Source organism: Natator depressus, chromosome 6 (genome assembly GCF_965152275.1).
Source record: "Natator depressus isolate rNatDep1 chromosome 6, rNatDep2.hap1, whole genome shotgun sequence".
NCBI classification, from domain to species: domain Eukaryota; kingdom Metazoa; phylum Chordata; order Testudines; family Cheloniidae; genus Natator; species Natator depressus.
Window position 1 is genome coordinate 40,950,520 of NC_134239.1, and position 17,139 is coordinate 40,967,658.

At 37.5% G+C, this 17,139-nt stretch overlaps 1 long non-coding RNA gene across 2 annotated transcripts in view; it reads left to right on the forward strand.

The window, feature by feature from the left end:
* Window positions 1-17,139, forward strand: part of LOC141990012 (uncharacterized) — a 99,690-nt gene that overhangs the window by 14,061 nt on the left and 68,490 nt on the right. For both annotated transcript variants that reach the window (XR_012640047.1, XR_012640046.1), the window contains exon 2: window positions 9,490-9,535. This is a non-coding gene — a long non-coding RNA (uncharacterized LOC141990012). The remainder of the gene's footprint in view (window positions 1-9,489; window positions 9,536-17,139) is intronic.

The following is a 17,139-nucleotide window of genomic DNA, read 5'->3' on the forward strand; positions in this document are numbered from 1 at the left end:
AAAGTATAACTGGGTTCCAAAAAGAATTAGAAAAGTCCATGGAGGATAGGTCCATCAATGGCTATTAGCCAAGATAGTCAGGGATGCTACCCCAGAATCTGGAACTGGACAACAGGGGATGGCTCACTTAATAAATTGCCCTTTCTGTTCATTCCCTCTGAAGCATGTGGCATTGGCCACTCTCGGGAGACAGGATACTGGGCTAGATGGGCCATTGGTGTAACCCAGTATGGCCATTCTTATGTTCATATGTTCTCCACACCTGCAATGTGCACCCTCAAGCTAAAAAGTAATTTATTTCTTCATGAGGTACAAAAATAATGAAACAGGCTTTCCTATTATTAGTTGTTTGTAGTGTGGTAATATTTAGGAACTCCAGTCAAGGACCATGGCCCCATTGTACAACCAAGTAACAGAGATTCTCTTCCAAGAGATTTCACAATCTAGGATTTAGGATACATTAGATAATGTGATGTAAAAAGAAAAACAAACTATAGTATGAAAACAAAAGTCTCAGCTCATTACTTGCCTAAAGGTTGGCAGAAGGAAGAATCCCTCTTATCCTGGCAGAGGTAGGTTTTTAGGAGAGATTTAAGAGGATTAAGGAGGGGCAGAGGATAGAGGTAAGAGCAATTATACTTAGAGAAGTGGAGAAATGGCACCATCTGCTCTTATATGCCCTACCTATCAATTAAAACAATTATCAAATATTTGTGGAGTTGCAGGTGTGCCATTTGCTTAACATACAGGCAATTGTTCATGTATTATTTTGCTTCATTGTAAATGAAGAATTTGTATTCAGAATGTCAACATATAACTGTGATGAGATAACTTAGTATGTCTTCATCATGGTGATAATGGAGAAATGTTTTAAATAAATAGATACCATTTTAGTTTTGATATGCTTTCCAGCATAATTGTTTGTTCTCTCCCTTAATTTGCTGCTTCTCTTTTAATTCATAAAACTAAACAGCTTTAATTCCACCAGGAAGACTAATCTACACGTAAGATGTAGGTCAACATAGCTACAGTGCTGAGGGGTGTGACAAATCCATACCCTTGAGTGCCCCTAGTGTAGATATGGCCTAAGTCTTCCTATGCAGCTGCCACTCTGCCTATATTTACCATGTGACTCAAATAGTACAATATTTCCTTAGTGAGGCAATTTGGGAAAAAGATGTAGGGTTGCCCCGGCTGATATTTCATTGGCGCAGACTCAGGGGTTGGATACAAAAGATATGTTACGCAAACCATTTATTTTATCTTACTATAATTTTCTCCCTTTTTAACATATCTTGTTTTTTAAGATGATTACCAGTGTCTGAGACTGTTGTTTGGCTCATTTCATGCAGTTTACCCCAAGAGAAAATGATCCCCTTAACTTTTACGGTTAGTGGTGAAGGGTACAGGGTGGCGAAGGGTGCAGGGTGACTGGACCCTCAAGGTCTCAGTCAAAGGGGCATGACTGAAATGTCCTCTCCCAGTGAGGTATGTTGTCTCTGGCTCTAGATAATTGCACAAAAGGGAGAAGTCTATTGACTATGTGGAAGTTAGCAGGTATGCGGGTGATAAGGGATCGTAACCTTGGTGTCCCAACCAAATGCCAGTTAGAGTAACTACATGCTTTTACTCAAACTTTTCCATTGTCATTAGAAGTAGTATTGCTCTTCACGGTTGTGTAATATTTCTTTGGCATTAAATGGTTTCATTGCTTTAACTTTAGTCTCTGAGGTTACAAAATTTATTGTGTGTGTGTGTGTGTGTATATATATATATATATGTATTGTGACAGGGTTGGGCCAGATGGCTAGAGGAGAGTAATAGAAGGCAGATATATTAGCCCCAGGTTAAGTAGGTCCCCTTTCCCTGGGTAAGGTAACAGGGAAGGTTCCAGAACAATCAGGAACCTTCTGGAGACAATTAAGACAGACAGGCTGATTAGAACACCTGCAACCAATCAAGAAGCTGTTAGAATCAATTAAGGCAGGCTAATCGGGCACCTGGGTTTAAAAAGGAGCTCACTTCAGTTTGTGGTGCGTGTGTGAGGAGCTGGGAGCAAGAGGCACTAGGAGCTGAGAGTGAGAATGCAGACTGTTGGAGGACTGAGGTGTACAAGCATTATCAGAAACCAGGAGGAAGGTCCTATGGTGAGGATAAAGAAGGTGTTGGGAGGAGGCCGTGGGGAAGTAGCCCAGGGAGTTGTAGCTGTCGCACAGCTGTTCCAGGAGGCACTCCAGACAGCTGCATTCCACAGGGCCCTGGGCTGGAACCCGGAGTAGAGGGCGGGCCCGGGTTCCCCCCCAAACCTCCCAACTCCTGGTCATATACAGGAGGAGTCGACCCGGACTGTGGGTTCAGAAAAACGGCCAAGCTGAGGGCTGCCGTGAAGCTCCAAGGCAAGCCAATCCGCCAATAAGCGCAAGACCCACCAAGGTAGAGGAGGAACTTTGTCACAGTATATATATTAATAGTATGATAAATGTATATTAGATTTCACTAGTGATCAATCATTTTACTTCATATGTTTTGTGGAGCAGTTGCTGTACCGTATATATAATATAAGGGTGTTTGTTATAACTTTAAATCTCATTGGGATAAAAGGTATTATTTAAATGTAAGAAAAGACTTATATACCTATGTAAAAAGGCTATGGATGTACAAATTTCACCTGTGGTCCTATGATAATCCTTTTTGGTCTACTCTGGGTATTTCCAGATACTTTTCTGATTACATAATACTGTAATTTGCATTTACATGGCATCCTCTGCTTATGGGATCATAAAGCACTTTATAAACACTAAGAAATTAAGCATCATAGTATCCCAGTGAGATAGGGTACAGATAAAAAAACTGAGGCATAGAGAGGCTGAGTGACTTGTCCAGGGTCTCATAGGGAGTCTGTAGCAGAGTTGGGAATAGAATCTATATCTCCTGGCTCACAATCCCATGTTTTAACCACACAACCTCCTCACCTTCCTGTTTGTCATTTTGCTTCTGTATTTTCACTCATGTTCATCTCTCATGTATGCAGAACTTCACAAGGATATTTTGCACCAGAAATTCTTCTGTAAAATGATTGGATCCTAATTAAGTTTCTGTTTAAAATGAAGTCTAGCAAAGGGCAGTTTATCCTTTTAATTGAATCCACAGAAGAAATAGTAAGTTTTTGCTGTATAAAAGATGCAGAGCTTTTTCTAGCCACAGTAGCTGTGCATTAAATAATTGAGCAAGTAAAATATCAAACACATAAAGGTAGCATTTTTACCAACACAAATGAACTAATGCTTACCCAGCAGAAGTGCAAGACATGTGGAAACATAGGAAGACAAGTTAATGATCTAGAAATTGTATAATGTGCTGTCTAAAAATCCTGCTAAATGGAATACATTGCATTGGGTCATTTTTGCACTGAGATTAAAAGGAAATGAGTTTATTTTACAAACAAATGGAGCTTGTCTTACTCTGTTTGGTATTCATTGCTGTAACATTTACTTCTCAGAAAGTATCTGTCAGCTAAGTATTAAATACAATTAAGGACTTTTTAAAGCTTTGAAGTATTTAGTATAAAGTAATGAAGTATTTTGTTACATTTCACATTCGTTACTAAGCAACATACATTTTTTAATTTTGATATGTCATTAGTTGGTATTTGATGAGAAGTTATGTGTAAGGAAAAATAAAATAAAGGAGGTGGTGCATTGGTACATTAGAATTTTATTACTAATTACATGGAATCCATAATTTTGATTTTATTGTATTAAAATATCACTACTAATGGCATCCGGAGTTGAATTTATTTCTAAAATTTTCAAGGAGAATTTTTTTCCACAACCAAGTTTCAGGGGATCAGCCTTTATTTCAATGGTTTTAAACTTCAGATGTAAACAACAGAAGCGCTTTTTCACATCAACTCTTACTTGCCATCTAATTAAATTAGAATCCAAAATGTTAATAGTATGATAAATGTATATTAGATTTCACTAGCGATCAATTGTTTTTCTGCATATGTTTTGTGGAGCAGTTGCTGTACCATATCTTGTCATGCATCTGTAAGCTCAGTTGTCTTACAATAGCAGGACACAAATGAGAAAATCAGATTCTTATTGAGCAGTATCTTGATATCACAAATTGCAGGAAAGTATATGCAGTGTAAATATGTGTGATTACATGGACTTCTCACGTATGTTTCAGCCTTTGTGAGCAGTTTGCTAGATTTCAGTGCTTCCATACCTAGGTTGATGGATCTGTATTTGAAATCCTTCCAATATCAGTAAACGTATTAGGACCAGAAGTTTCTTGAGACTTGACTGTACATTGTGGGAATTTTTTGGTCTTGCTGTGCAGGATTTTTCAATCCCACACAGCACTAGGATGAATTTATTAGCTCAGAGGTTCATAGAGCCAGGAGTATTACATGATTAAATATTATGGATGCTGAATTAGCTGGTGCTCAGATGAGGGTGCTATTGGCTTAAAGACACACTGGTGTCTCATAGAAAATGGGAAGAAAAATTCTATTTAGCGAGAACTCTGCATATATGTCATATCTTCTGTGTTTATCTGATCTTTTGCCTGCTCTTTATTATGAGGGCAATTTACATAAAAATAGGATCTATGCCATTTATGAGTTTCTGTGCTCCTGCTGCTTATTCTCTACTTAAAGTTCTCATCCTTTATGGCATTTCACCCCAAAGCACTTTACAGTAATTGCTAATTGATATAAAAAGATCACTGTATCCACCCTTGACATGTAGCCACCTCTGTGATGAAGCGCAGAAGCAGTTTAATAGTGCACAGTAAAACTACATGTCTGTTTAGGACAGGAAGTGAAGAACAACCTATCCAGTTGAAAATGGAGTGGCTATTTACTTATGCAGAAATGAACTGCAGTACCCACACTGGAATTGGATTAGGTCATTGGGGTTAATATCCTTAGTCTTTAGAAAAGTCATCAGAATCTTAATCCGAGTAAGTGTTCAGAACTGCAATTGTACATCTCATTTAAAACCTAACATCTCTAGGAGCATAAACAGCGAGCTACACTATTACGTCAGTGAAGACTCAGATCCTACCTGAATCACCAGCTCAATAATCCTTGAGAACCTACGTGTTCCTTATAGGCCTCTTACTGTTGACGTAGTTCTGACCGGCTTACCATGTGAAAACTAACATCATGGAGCAAGTGTATGCCATTGACAGATTCTTTACTCAGGCTTGAGTTGTGTAAGATTGCCACTGGGAGAAGAAAGCTAAGAGCAAAACTCGCTTCCCCTCTACATCAGGTGAAGTAACCTGATTTTCACTGTGGAGGAGGTTCTTCACTCCCAGGGGCATGGGGAACTGGGCTTCTTATTTAGACAAAAACAATGAGGCGTCCGGTGGCACCTTAAAGACTAACAGATTTATTTGGGCATAAGCTTTCATGATTAAAAACCCACTTCTTCAGATGCACTTCTTCATGATCCATGTATGGTTTTTTACCCACAAAAGCTTATGCCCAAATAAATCTGTTAGTCTTTAAGATGCCACCGGACTCTTTGTTGTTTTTGTGGATACAGACTAACACGGCTACCCCTCTGATACTTATTTAGACAAGTTTCCCAGGTTTGCAGTGTAAACACTATAGAAACAGAATGTGAAGATTCAAGGATTATAAACTGGCAAGCCCTCAGAGGGGGACTAGGCAAGAGGATGCTCCATCTTTCAGAAGTTCATTGGAGAGTCTCTGAGACGTGGGTTAATACTGAGGCATGGGCATATGCAGCCACTGAAGTCTGCAGACAAATCTCCTGTGGTGTGCCCACTAAAAGTTCTCTCTTCAGCCTAGATGGTAGGTTTGGTACCACATTTCACTCAACAGCTGGGTTCGATATCATTTAAGCCTATATCACATATATATTCCTGGGTGACTTCACTTATTTGCAGGGTAACTAAACAGAATGGCACTTAATTTATTTTATAAATTTTATAAATGGATTAACATTATAAAAGAATGACTGTACAAAGTGCTGAGCATCCTGACAATTAAATACAGAAATCATCTAGGAACATAAATACAAATGAATTAACTCCATGAGCCAGCAGTCTTCACTATTCAAAAGGAGATAGTGATTTTCCTCAGCCAGCAGAAAATAAAAATAAAATTCTTCAAAAAAGCCTCTCGCACCCCCCACCTCCCAAATTATACCCAGGAGCGTTCTTCCCCGAAAATCATTCAAGCAAATGGCTTTTGCCCTGTGTCTAGAAGGTTTAGTAAATTTGGTCAATTTCATACAAAGCAGGGTGGTGAGCAAGTTTCACAGTCCCAGGGTTCTCACTGAGAATGCCTGCTGGCAGCCTCACACTCTTATAGAGAGGGTAATCCAGCTTCATTACCTCCACTAACTGCAAATGTTTGCCACAGGGGGAGACCCGAACCCAGTTAGACATGTGCCAGGCCATTTAAGGATTTATGGATGGCCATAATCAACAACTTAAACTCTACCTGGAGACCAGTTGGCAGCCAGTGCAGATCCCAGAGCTCCCAACCCTGACAAATAGAAACTCAGGCACAAGTTAAACAACATCTTGTGAGCTACTTCCCAATGCGGGGGACTTCTCCTCTCACACCTGGATGCCTAGACAGAAGGAAGCTGAGACTGCCAGGAAAACTTTGATGCAAAGTAATTACATTTTCTCTTGTTGTTTTCTGAAGAAGTTAAGGAAGATAACCTTAAACCTAAAAAGAAAAGGAGTACTTGTGGCACCTTAGAGACTAACCAATTTATTTGAGCATAAGCTTTCGTGAGCTACAGCTCACTTCATTGGATAGCTTATGCTCAAATAAATTGGTTAGTCTCTAAGGTGCCACAAGTACTCCTTTTCTTTTTGCGAATACAGACTAACACGGCTGTTACTGTGAAACCTTAAACCTCTTTCTCCTTTTGCAAAAAATTACGAATGTAGTGAAAGAAAGTAGACCTGTTCTTAATAGTAAACAACTAAATAACTTTCTTTTAACGAACTTTTTGGATGTAATATAGATGAGGTATAGGAGAGCCTCCTTCCAGAGAGGATAGCACCACAACACAATGCAGCAAAAGCCTGCTGCTAAAATCACAGTAGCCAAGTCCTCAAAAGAAAACTTCAGGCCCACTTTACCTCAAGTGTTTTTTCCAATGGAAGCAGAAGTTCCAGGCCTGATCGTCACCTATTGGGATTCTTGACATGGTTCTTCATCCTATTTTCTTGGTTCAGACTACGCATCTGATTGAGGAAATCTCTCAAGTAGCAAGAAGAAACCAATCTGGCAGAAGAAAACTGGGGTATAGTGACCACAGACACCAGCTTGCTTAACAAAGGATTGGATCTGGCCTCTCACTCAACAAATCAGATCTACATTAGAGGTCAGAAGGCACATAACTACGTTGGAATTAGAGGTCAATGTGTGGTTTCTTCCATGACTGTTTAGTCCAGACCAAGTATAGGGAGATCTTATTTGATGATTCCAGGCAACAAAGCTGTATGTAGGGAGAACTGGTAGGTCTTTAAGGTCAGACTGCTCAAATATTGGCTCAGGGGCAATGGTCTTGTAAAGAGCAGCAGGAGGATCAGGGAAGTGCAAGGATGAGCCTTAAACTAGTTTTGCACAGGGATCCCTGATCAGTAGTCTGTACAGATTATTTATACCCCCAAGATCAGTCCCGTGGTTTTCATCCATCATTCAAAAGATGTTTTGTTTACTTAAAATATTTTCCTTTGGGAAGATCTAATATCCACCCACCAATGCTATTTTAAAATAAGTATTTTATACTGGAATACTCAGGTTTCAGTATATGATAATTTTGATCCATCCTAGATTTGACTAAAATCCCATTGATTTGACAGTGGTTTATGCAAATATTGTAGTTCTCAGCATGAAAAGCTTAGAAAAGTGATTCAGTTTAAAAGATGTTTGAATTGAGTATTCAGTTTATCGTGGTGTTGCATTATCTGGAAGCAACACAGGGCTTATATTATCTGTGATGAAAAAGTTTTTTTAGTTTGTTTAAACAGTATGCAAGTTGACAGATCCAGCTACAAGTCACTGACTGGCTAAAAATCATCCCTGGAAAGCTTGCAGGGATCCAGCCTCTACAGCATCTTAAAATGAAAAACTGACTGTCCCTTAAATAAATGGAAACCCACACTGGAAAGGGAGTGAGTGACTAATGAGGCTAGTGATGGGTCTGTCACCTTTAGGTCATACATTTATTTCAGTTTGTAATTTACTGGATGTTTGGAGGGCTATGTGAAATAGGTTGGTGGTCCTACTCCATGTCCTAGTGTACAGGTGTTTACATCATGAAAACTACCACCATGCTTGGCATTAATTGGAAGTAATTGGCAGTCTCAACAGACAGAACAAGGACTGAATAAGCGTAGACTGAACTACTCTTATTATATTGGGTGTTTAGGTTGAGGCATATCACATTAGTAGGTCAGTTATACAGGATAAATATTATACTGATGGGCAAGTTAGAAATTCATAAGTAGAAGCTTCTGCTTCTTTTGTCAATGCAATACTGTACCTAATCTGTGCATAAACAATGATCTGAAATCTGTAGTGCTTTCAGTGTGACATCTGCCATAATTGCTTTAAATTAACTGATAAAATGAGAAAAGAATAATACTCAGATACATTTTCAAATAAAATATATGCAGTGACTAAGGCAATCACGTATTAGATGTTCTTGGTATGTAAATAACCTTTACTGTAAATTGATGTTTAAGGTGTTTTCATAAGATGCTGCCATATTTTAACATTAAATATTGATATTTAGATGAACATTTTGCTCACATACACAGGTTCTAAAGGCACAGAACATCCTGAACATTTATAGACTTTGGGTTCCCATTGATTTTGTTTAACTCTTTGAAGTGGATGGGTCTGGAGTTTCTGTAGTGTAGCTTTAATTTAGAATATTTTGATGCTAATTGGATCCCATCAAGGTGTGGGCACTTGATGAAAGACCTCCAAAATATAGTTTTACACTAGTCGGTTTTTAGAGCTCTTTAAAAAATATAGGACCTGTTTCTCCATTCCATTGCACAGTCAGTCCTTAATTAAATATATATAAATGGATCTTTATGGTTGACCAGTCTTCACGTTTGCTTCCAATATCACTGACACAATTTTGCATCTGCATTTTATTGCAGTTACAAAATTTTGGGTGCAATTGACTGCATGTACAAAATTGTACCTCCAATACAGAAGGCCAGGCTGATGTTTGATCAGATAGATAGGCTTCTAAATGTGCATCAACAACATAAAAAGCTGCTTTTGAAAACTTGGATCGTAATATAAATACCCCGCTCCCTGTTTCCATCTTTGTAAAATAATGTCTTTTAATGTTTTATGGGATTAAAATGTCATGTTCACAGTCAGCACATGGAGTGTTATTTTGTTTATCTCAGTAATACAATACTTTTTATCTTGTTCATTTCAAAAAGCGTGTGTTTTATTTTCAGGCCTCCTGGTAGTCAGCAGCAGTGGACAAATGACCGGATTCCACAGGTGAGTTAATCAAAATGGTACTTGTTTAGAACATGGGGACCTGCCAGTAGTTAGTGTTACATCTATTTGGTTTTAGTTATAGATGTGAGGTACATGATATACAATGACATTTGGAGATCCTTCATTATTATTAGTCAAAAGCTATTGAATTACGTTGAGAGGAGTACCACATCACAAATCAATGTGCTTCCAGTTGCAATTATCTCTTGGTGCATAATATTTTCTAATATTGTATTTTAATTCTTAACCACTTCATTGTCACATGTACAGTCAGCCACTCATTAATTTATGTTGATTATTGCAGACAACATAGTGGAACTGTAGATGTTTGTTAATATTGTAATTTACTGTATGGAGAAAATTTTTGAAAACAAGTCATTGAGTTACCACAAAAATCAATAACAGTGAAACATCAACCTGTCAGTTTGCATTATTAAATGAATTCATCCTGATTAGTTGTAGTGAGTTCTGTAAAATTATGACTTGCCTCCCAGTGGTACAGTGCCCACTGACTAGACACCAATCAAAACTTCCCTTAGAAATAATCAACTTTCATTAACTAGATCCAGAAGTTCAGAATTGTCAGCTCCTATGTCCTCTGGGTGAGGATCACAGAATGTGGGAATGTGGGACCCCTTTGCAAAAAAAAAAAAAAAAAAAAAAAAGAAATCCATTATTTTCTCTGCTTTAGTACTCCCCAATCTAGAATGAATCCGCCACCCTTTGAGAAGGTAGGCTCATCTGATAGGACCTTCACTGTGCTATTATAGACTATTACATTTAGAACTCTAATCTTGACTTCTGTGGCTGATAAGGCAGTATTATCAACATGCAGTATTGTCTTCTGAAAATATGGTCCAAGTGTCAGGCTGCTGCTTAAGAGTGGGCGCCTGGTCAACCATATTTCAAGGGGGCAAGAGACCCTTTCAGTCTTATAAGATAATGTCCATTTAGGCATGATGGAATTAAGAGGTGGATCTTCCATGGAACTTTAACCATGGAAATTTGGATTATTTTGAATGACTGCTGATCTGCAGGAACTCAATTTAATATTGAAAATATTTTTTAGAAATGCTGTCTGATGTTTGTCAAGCCATTGTCATCGCTTTTTATTGTTCCTTAGAGCATACTATAGTTTTTGTGCTTTATTGCTATTACATAGTTGTGGTGTTAATCCATGAAAGAATCCCCTTTATTTATTTTCCTTGTGTGGAGACATTAATTCTCTAATTGTAATAATGCTATGATGAGAGGTCACCCTGAAGCATGTTTTGCTCTCTTGAACTCAAATATTTTACTAATGTTTCATCGTAGCTGATTCCTCCCCACCCTGAGGGCAGAGAGAACTCCCTGTTTGCTGTAAAATGTTTCATTAGTCACTCTGTGTGTTTGATTGACCTTTGCTTAGTGGTACTGCCTGAAACATATGGAATATATCCCCCTCGCCACTTGCTCTATGGTTAACATTGTGGTTCAAAATGAAAACCAAAAAAATGTGTATTTTAAAAAACAGAAACATTTACTACTGGTTCCTGTCTTTCCCCTGCAATTGTCAGTATCTGTTGGAAAGAGTATTGGAGTCGTTTGGACTGGTCTTGCTCAAGTGATTTGCCCTCACTAAAAAAGAGGAAGAGAGGGACACATAATTATGTGCTTCCTAGCCTGAAATTTCCCCTTTACCTCTTTCTCCCCCGCTCCCCGATCTTTTGTCCATTTTGTTGAAGGCTATATGACACATGCAACCTTTACAATTTCCATTATATGACTGCTGCAGATTCAAAGTGCATGTAAACTATATTAAGGAAATGACATTTTTTGTGTAAGCTTTATTGTATCAGATTTTATATTTGTTATACACAATTATATAATAAGTGCTAAAAGCTGATGGTATTTCATTACTTGATTGAGATTTATCATCAAACTGAGGTGTCATTTAAACAGCAGAACTGAATTGAATTAAAGTTAAATCAAAGCCTTATGTTGACAAGAAAATTATAAATTCTATCTCTCATAAAATCATCAGTAGATTGAGGAAATAGGATTTTTCTGACTCTTTTGGAGACAGCAGTATCAATTCACTTTGCAAATCATTTGGAAAGAAATATGGAGAAGTTATGAATCTGATTGATTGATTGATTTTCACAAAGAACTTTTTCCCCTGTAAGGTTGCCAAGAGAAACTGAACATCAGAGTATTTTACCCACCCTGAAAAAACCTGCCATTATCTCTGTGCCCACCACAACTTCTCATCAGGATTCCTATTCATACACTTCCACTCCAACACAACCCTGGATGTGATCTGGGTAGCATGGACGAGCTGGCAAGTGATTGCTGGTGGCTTGCATAGATCAAGCTGGACCAAAGGACCTGCCTCTCCTCCTTGTTTCTGGTAACACAATCACAATTAGAGAGGCTAACAACACTTAAATACCTTTGAGAATCTGGGCCTTAGTAATCAGCTAGGATTCTGTGTCTGTCAGACTTCTCTTTCTAACTTTATGTATTTCAGAAGTTTAAGTGTGCAATAAAAATTTCTTCTGCATAGATGGTTAGAAACAAAAAAAAGTTTGTCTTGTGCTATTATGATTTTTTTTTAAATCCTTGGCTTAAAATGAAACATTTCATACAATAAGTTCACAGTGTGGAATAATTGCTTTGATATTTTAAAGGGAAAAATACATAATTTATCTAAAAACAAAACAAACTGCCTAACCTCCATAAAATCTGTTAGTATGTGTGCAAACTTTTTTGGTGTTCTAAAAGTTTATTCACATTGCATTAAATTAATCACCAAATCCCCCACAATAAAGCTTAAATAAATGAGCTCTTCATATCATGAAGCCATGGGCATGACAGCTCTAATCCTCTTAGAGCTGTTGTTTCAGCCTCTATTTCCATTTCTGTGAATTTCCAAGGCACTGGCTCTATGTAGGGTTGCATCCACTGGTTGGTTCTGCTGGCAGTGCTTTCTGAATATGCTGATGCAAAGCCCATCTCCATAGTGTGCAGGGAGTACTTAAAGCACTCTGATCAGCTGTTTCACTTGCTCATCTCTCCATGCAAGGCCACTGTGGGTTCTGCTACTTGAAAGGCTTTGTATAGGTTTTCTGTCAACAGGTGAATTTAATCCTGAGGCTAGAACATAATCATTCTTTAGACTAGAACAAAGTTCGTGATCAATTCATCAGTGGATTTAAGGCTGTGTCTATGCTAGTCTTTATTCCCTAACATTTATCACCATTTGTTACCACTGAAGGTAGACAGGGCTTCTGTGACCCCGGTAATTTTTACTGCCATGTTTTCTGATTTTTACTCAAATTGGGTTCGGATTTTAGAGTGTTAAAAACAGTGGCAGCTGCTGGTATCCTGTCTACTGGAGTTTCCACAACAAGCTGAACTAGTAGTAGCAACAATGAGAAATCCTAGGGGAGAAGGCTCGTGTAGGAAAAGAAAACTAAGCACCATTGGTTCAGTCTATAATGTATTACCATTGACGTACCTACTCAGCACAACTCTAAGCAAGTTACTTAGATTTGACAATATTAATACAAATCAATCTTTTAATATGTTAATGTTTAGTTCCTGAGTTACCGAGTGGGCATTCCTCTTGCTCATATTTTTTTTTAATTCTAGAATTAAAGTGCAATTTTTTGAGTAAAATTTATGTGAAATACAAATAATATTCAAGATGAAAATCAAAATGCAAATATTAGATATACTAAAAGTAAATAAAATTCACTCTCAACGTACCATGAGCATTCTACGCTTTCCCTTACTATTGTACTGTTGTGGTACGTTAGTGTTTCAGTATAGCTTTAACTGTGAAATTCTTTACATGTGGTGTTTTGTGTCATCCTTAATGTTCTTTTAATCTAACTTTTATTGGCTGAATGTATCTTAGATAAGCATATCCTTAAGCATTAAAATAGAACATGTCCAACTTGACTACAAATGTATGTAACTTGTTAGCAAAAACTGTAAGAGTATATGTTGGCCAGAAGGGACTTCCTCATTATGAATTTATTTCTTTTTTTGCAAATAGATAAAATCGTGGGAAGTGTAATTAGATTGTATACTTTTTTTTATTCCAGCTAATTTTGTAACTGATATAAAACAAAATGAATTTTGACTTTTTCAAAATTGTATACTTTCATAAAGTTAAAATAGCCTTCAAGAACACATTAGTGCACTGCAAAAATTAATACGTACTAAGCAGTGTAAGCACATGGCACTTTTAATTTTTCAGTAGCCCAAGGGCACTGTTATCTGGTCTTTTCTGGGAAATCACTCATCATGTAGCTGTTGGGGAAAGAGAGAGCTTCAGCTCCTTTTCTGGGAGCAATCCAATGCAGTATGGATATTAATTAAATTTATTAAACAAATAATACAGCGACTCAGGGAAGCAGGGGTCCATCTGCCAGCTCTGCAGATTGATCTCTGCAGAGACGCGAGTTGAATGGTAGTTAAAGCTAAGTTGCAGAGCTCAGCAGATGGGCTCTTGTCTCTAGTGGGGGAGATTTGGTGGCGGTCCAACAGCTTTTTTCCCCCTCCAGGTTTTTGTTCCTTGCAACTGTGATTGAAGAAGCACTTCTCTGTCTTTTCTCAGCCTGAGCCCCCTCCCCCTTTTGTTTATCTGAGCAATGTTTAAGTCTGAGTGATTTGTTAGAGAGGCAAGTCCCGGCTGATCTCATTTTGTGTTTGTGATGTAAACCTCAAGCAGAAAATAATTAGGAAAATGTAATCCCATTGACTTTACACCCCACTTGTGTACACTGCTACATCTCAGCCTGGTGCCTTGGGAAAGAAAGTCTAGAAGCAGAATTGTATTTAGTATTGAAAATTACAGCTTGGTATGCATCTAGTTTCTCAAAAATCTTTTTGTCAGAGATTTGTACACACAGTATGACAGCACCATTGCTTACTGCCTTTACATTCAGAATCTAGTTTTATTCTTGGATTTCACTTTATTTTCACTTTCTATTTTCTTTCATATTTTTTAAAAAGTATACATTTTCTGAATTCCAATAACAGTCTTTATATAGCAGATGAATACTGATTTAGTGAATTGTTTGCTGTATATGGGCATACCTAGGACCTGTTGTATTGTCTAATACTGATTATGAGAAATATAGTGGGTTCAATACTCTTGTAATTAATTATGCAATTAGGTCCTTTGTTTATTCATATTTGCAGTTTTGGGAGGTCTCTAAACAATCATTGGTGCAACAGGAAAGCCCAAACCATATAAACGTAATTGTTCTGTTACAAGAAATAGCAATCAATAGAGTTAACAGGTTATATATAAGAGGGATCTATTGTTTATCAGGAAAGGGCCACATTCTGCCTTCCTTACTGAAACTTTAACCAGGCAAAACTGCTATTGAAGTCTGTTGGAATTTTGCCCAAAATAAGGCATGAAGGATTTAGCCCCAAAAGTATATGCTTTACAAAGTAAACAAAAGAGGCACTTTTTGGGATGATAGCTGATGTCTCTGTAGCGTTTGTTGTTTCCTCTGCATTGGCTTTTGGCTCAGATCAGCCTTGGTTTACAAATTTCAGTGTTTAACTCAAAACATGAATACTGTTAGGCTTCGGAAAAGAAAATAATTTTGCTTCCATTGTAGGTTACTGTGTGTTGCTAAGGCTGTGTTTTCAGTTTTAGATCATGCTGTCATTAATAATATGAATGCTTCAGTTACTATGGTAAATTGTCAGAATTAGTTGTTTTTTCATTAGTGCCCTGCCAAGGATTATTCTGAACTCTAACACTAAGACACATCACTGCACCACAGCTCTTGATAGTATGTTAAACTGGCCCAGCTTAATGCACAGGAGAGGCTTTTGCTGAAAAATGTTTGTTTACCGATGTGTAGTAGGTGAACTACCATTTATCTATCTAATTGGTTGGAACTGAGAAACCACAAGGGATCCTTAGTCTGCAGTTGAATTCATAAGCTATTTACCACATTCTCTCCACTGTCTTATACCTGGACTAATTTTGCTATCTGATTTAAACGGCAATCTAGTTGCTCTGGCATCTCAATTTAAGAGGAGATTGGATGTTCTTGAAGTGAAATGCAAATGTTTTATTTTTGCCTTTAAACAAATGTGCTGTTTTTCCTCTTAAATTAAGGGGGGATTTGAAAATTAGTTATGGATCTCGGGGTATATTTTATGATAGGAAAAATATAACATTAAACCTCTATAAATTAGTACAAACTAGTAAAACTAGAGGGGAAAAAAGGCAGAAAGTTAGTGGAGATACTTGACCTGCTTGCTGCATGTTGTTCTGTGTCCTCAGAATGAATCTTTCATATTTTAGGAGCAATGAGACTATAGTAGTTAAGCAGTAAATAACTAAATTAATTTTTTCTAGGAGTGTCATTTTGGATTAATATGTGGAAATAGGGTAATAACTTTGGCAAAATTCTATCAGTTCTAAATGGTGAATCTTAACTCCAGTGTTCTGTTCTTCTTACATGTTCAGAGTTTCCATCAGTATTGCTAAGGACTTTCTGAGTGTATAGAGAGCAAAATATCAAATACCTAAATTTTGCTTTTAATAGTACCTGTGCAACTCCATTATTTTAAATGGGGGTTACGCAGGTGTAAGTGAGAGTAGCAATGAACCTGAGATAAACTGTGTGGATCCGAGAGAATTCTGCCTATGGTTTCCTAGCTGTCTACTAACAAACCCTAACCCAGCACTGGCTGCTTCTAAATTCTCTCAAGTTTTCTTTTGTCTATTTTATTCTTTGAAATTTTTCATGCATATTTAGCATTCATGAAAGTGAATGCCCAGATGTGGTCATTGAATGAGCAGGTCTTTCCCATAGAGGCTCTCAATGTTCCTCAATGCAAATCTGGAACACTATTAATTATTCAGGTTCTCCTAGAACTCTTCTGAGCAAAAACTGTCAATTTGTGGCATCTAGACATCACAGTGACATGTGCAATAGAAATGTCTAAAAACACAATCTCAATATATGTCCATTGGGGTCTAGAAAAGCCATTCTTTTTACATGTTCTTTTTTTGATTTTGAACCTCAGAATATAAGGATTGGGTGAAAGGCTACTACATTTCTCCACTTTTTTTTGTCCATATATAATGTTGAATTTATATATTTATAAGTTGGTGTGAATGTGACCCTAAGAATCCCTCAATGCCAACTGGCAAGGGTCCGGGGTTACAAGAGTATCTGATCTTCGTATGTATATTCTGGTTCACCAGAGAATATCATGTGAGGTCTTAAATGAAAGCCAGGTTTACGCTGGCCATTAATATTGTTGTGAAATGTATTTCCTAAAGTCTGTATCAATGTAGAGTTGACAGGTTTTCTGCCAAACAAAAGATGTTTATTCACCTATCTCTCTGTCATCATGTAAATTAAGCATTGTAAGCCAATACAATAGAAGCCTCATTTTCATACAGCATCAACGGATAGGGGTTTGAAGTCAACAGGGAGGCAGCACACTGAAGAATAAGGTACAGGGTTATCCTGACTGTGGGTACAAATAATGAACTTTGGAGGATATAAGGAGAAAGCAAGGAAGACACCCCTTTATCCTGCATTTAGAAAGTAATTGGGCAGTATGATTACATT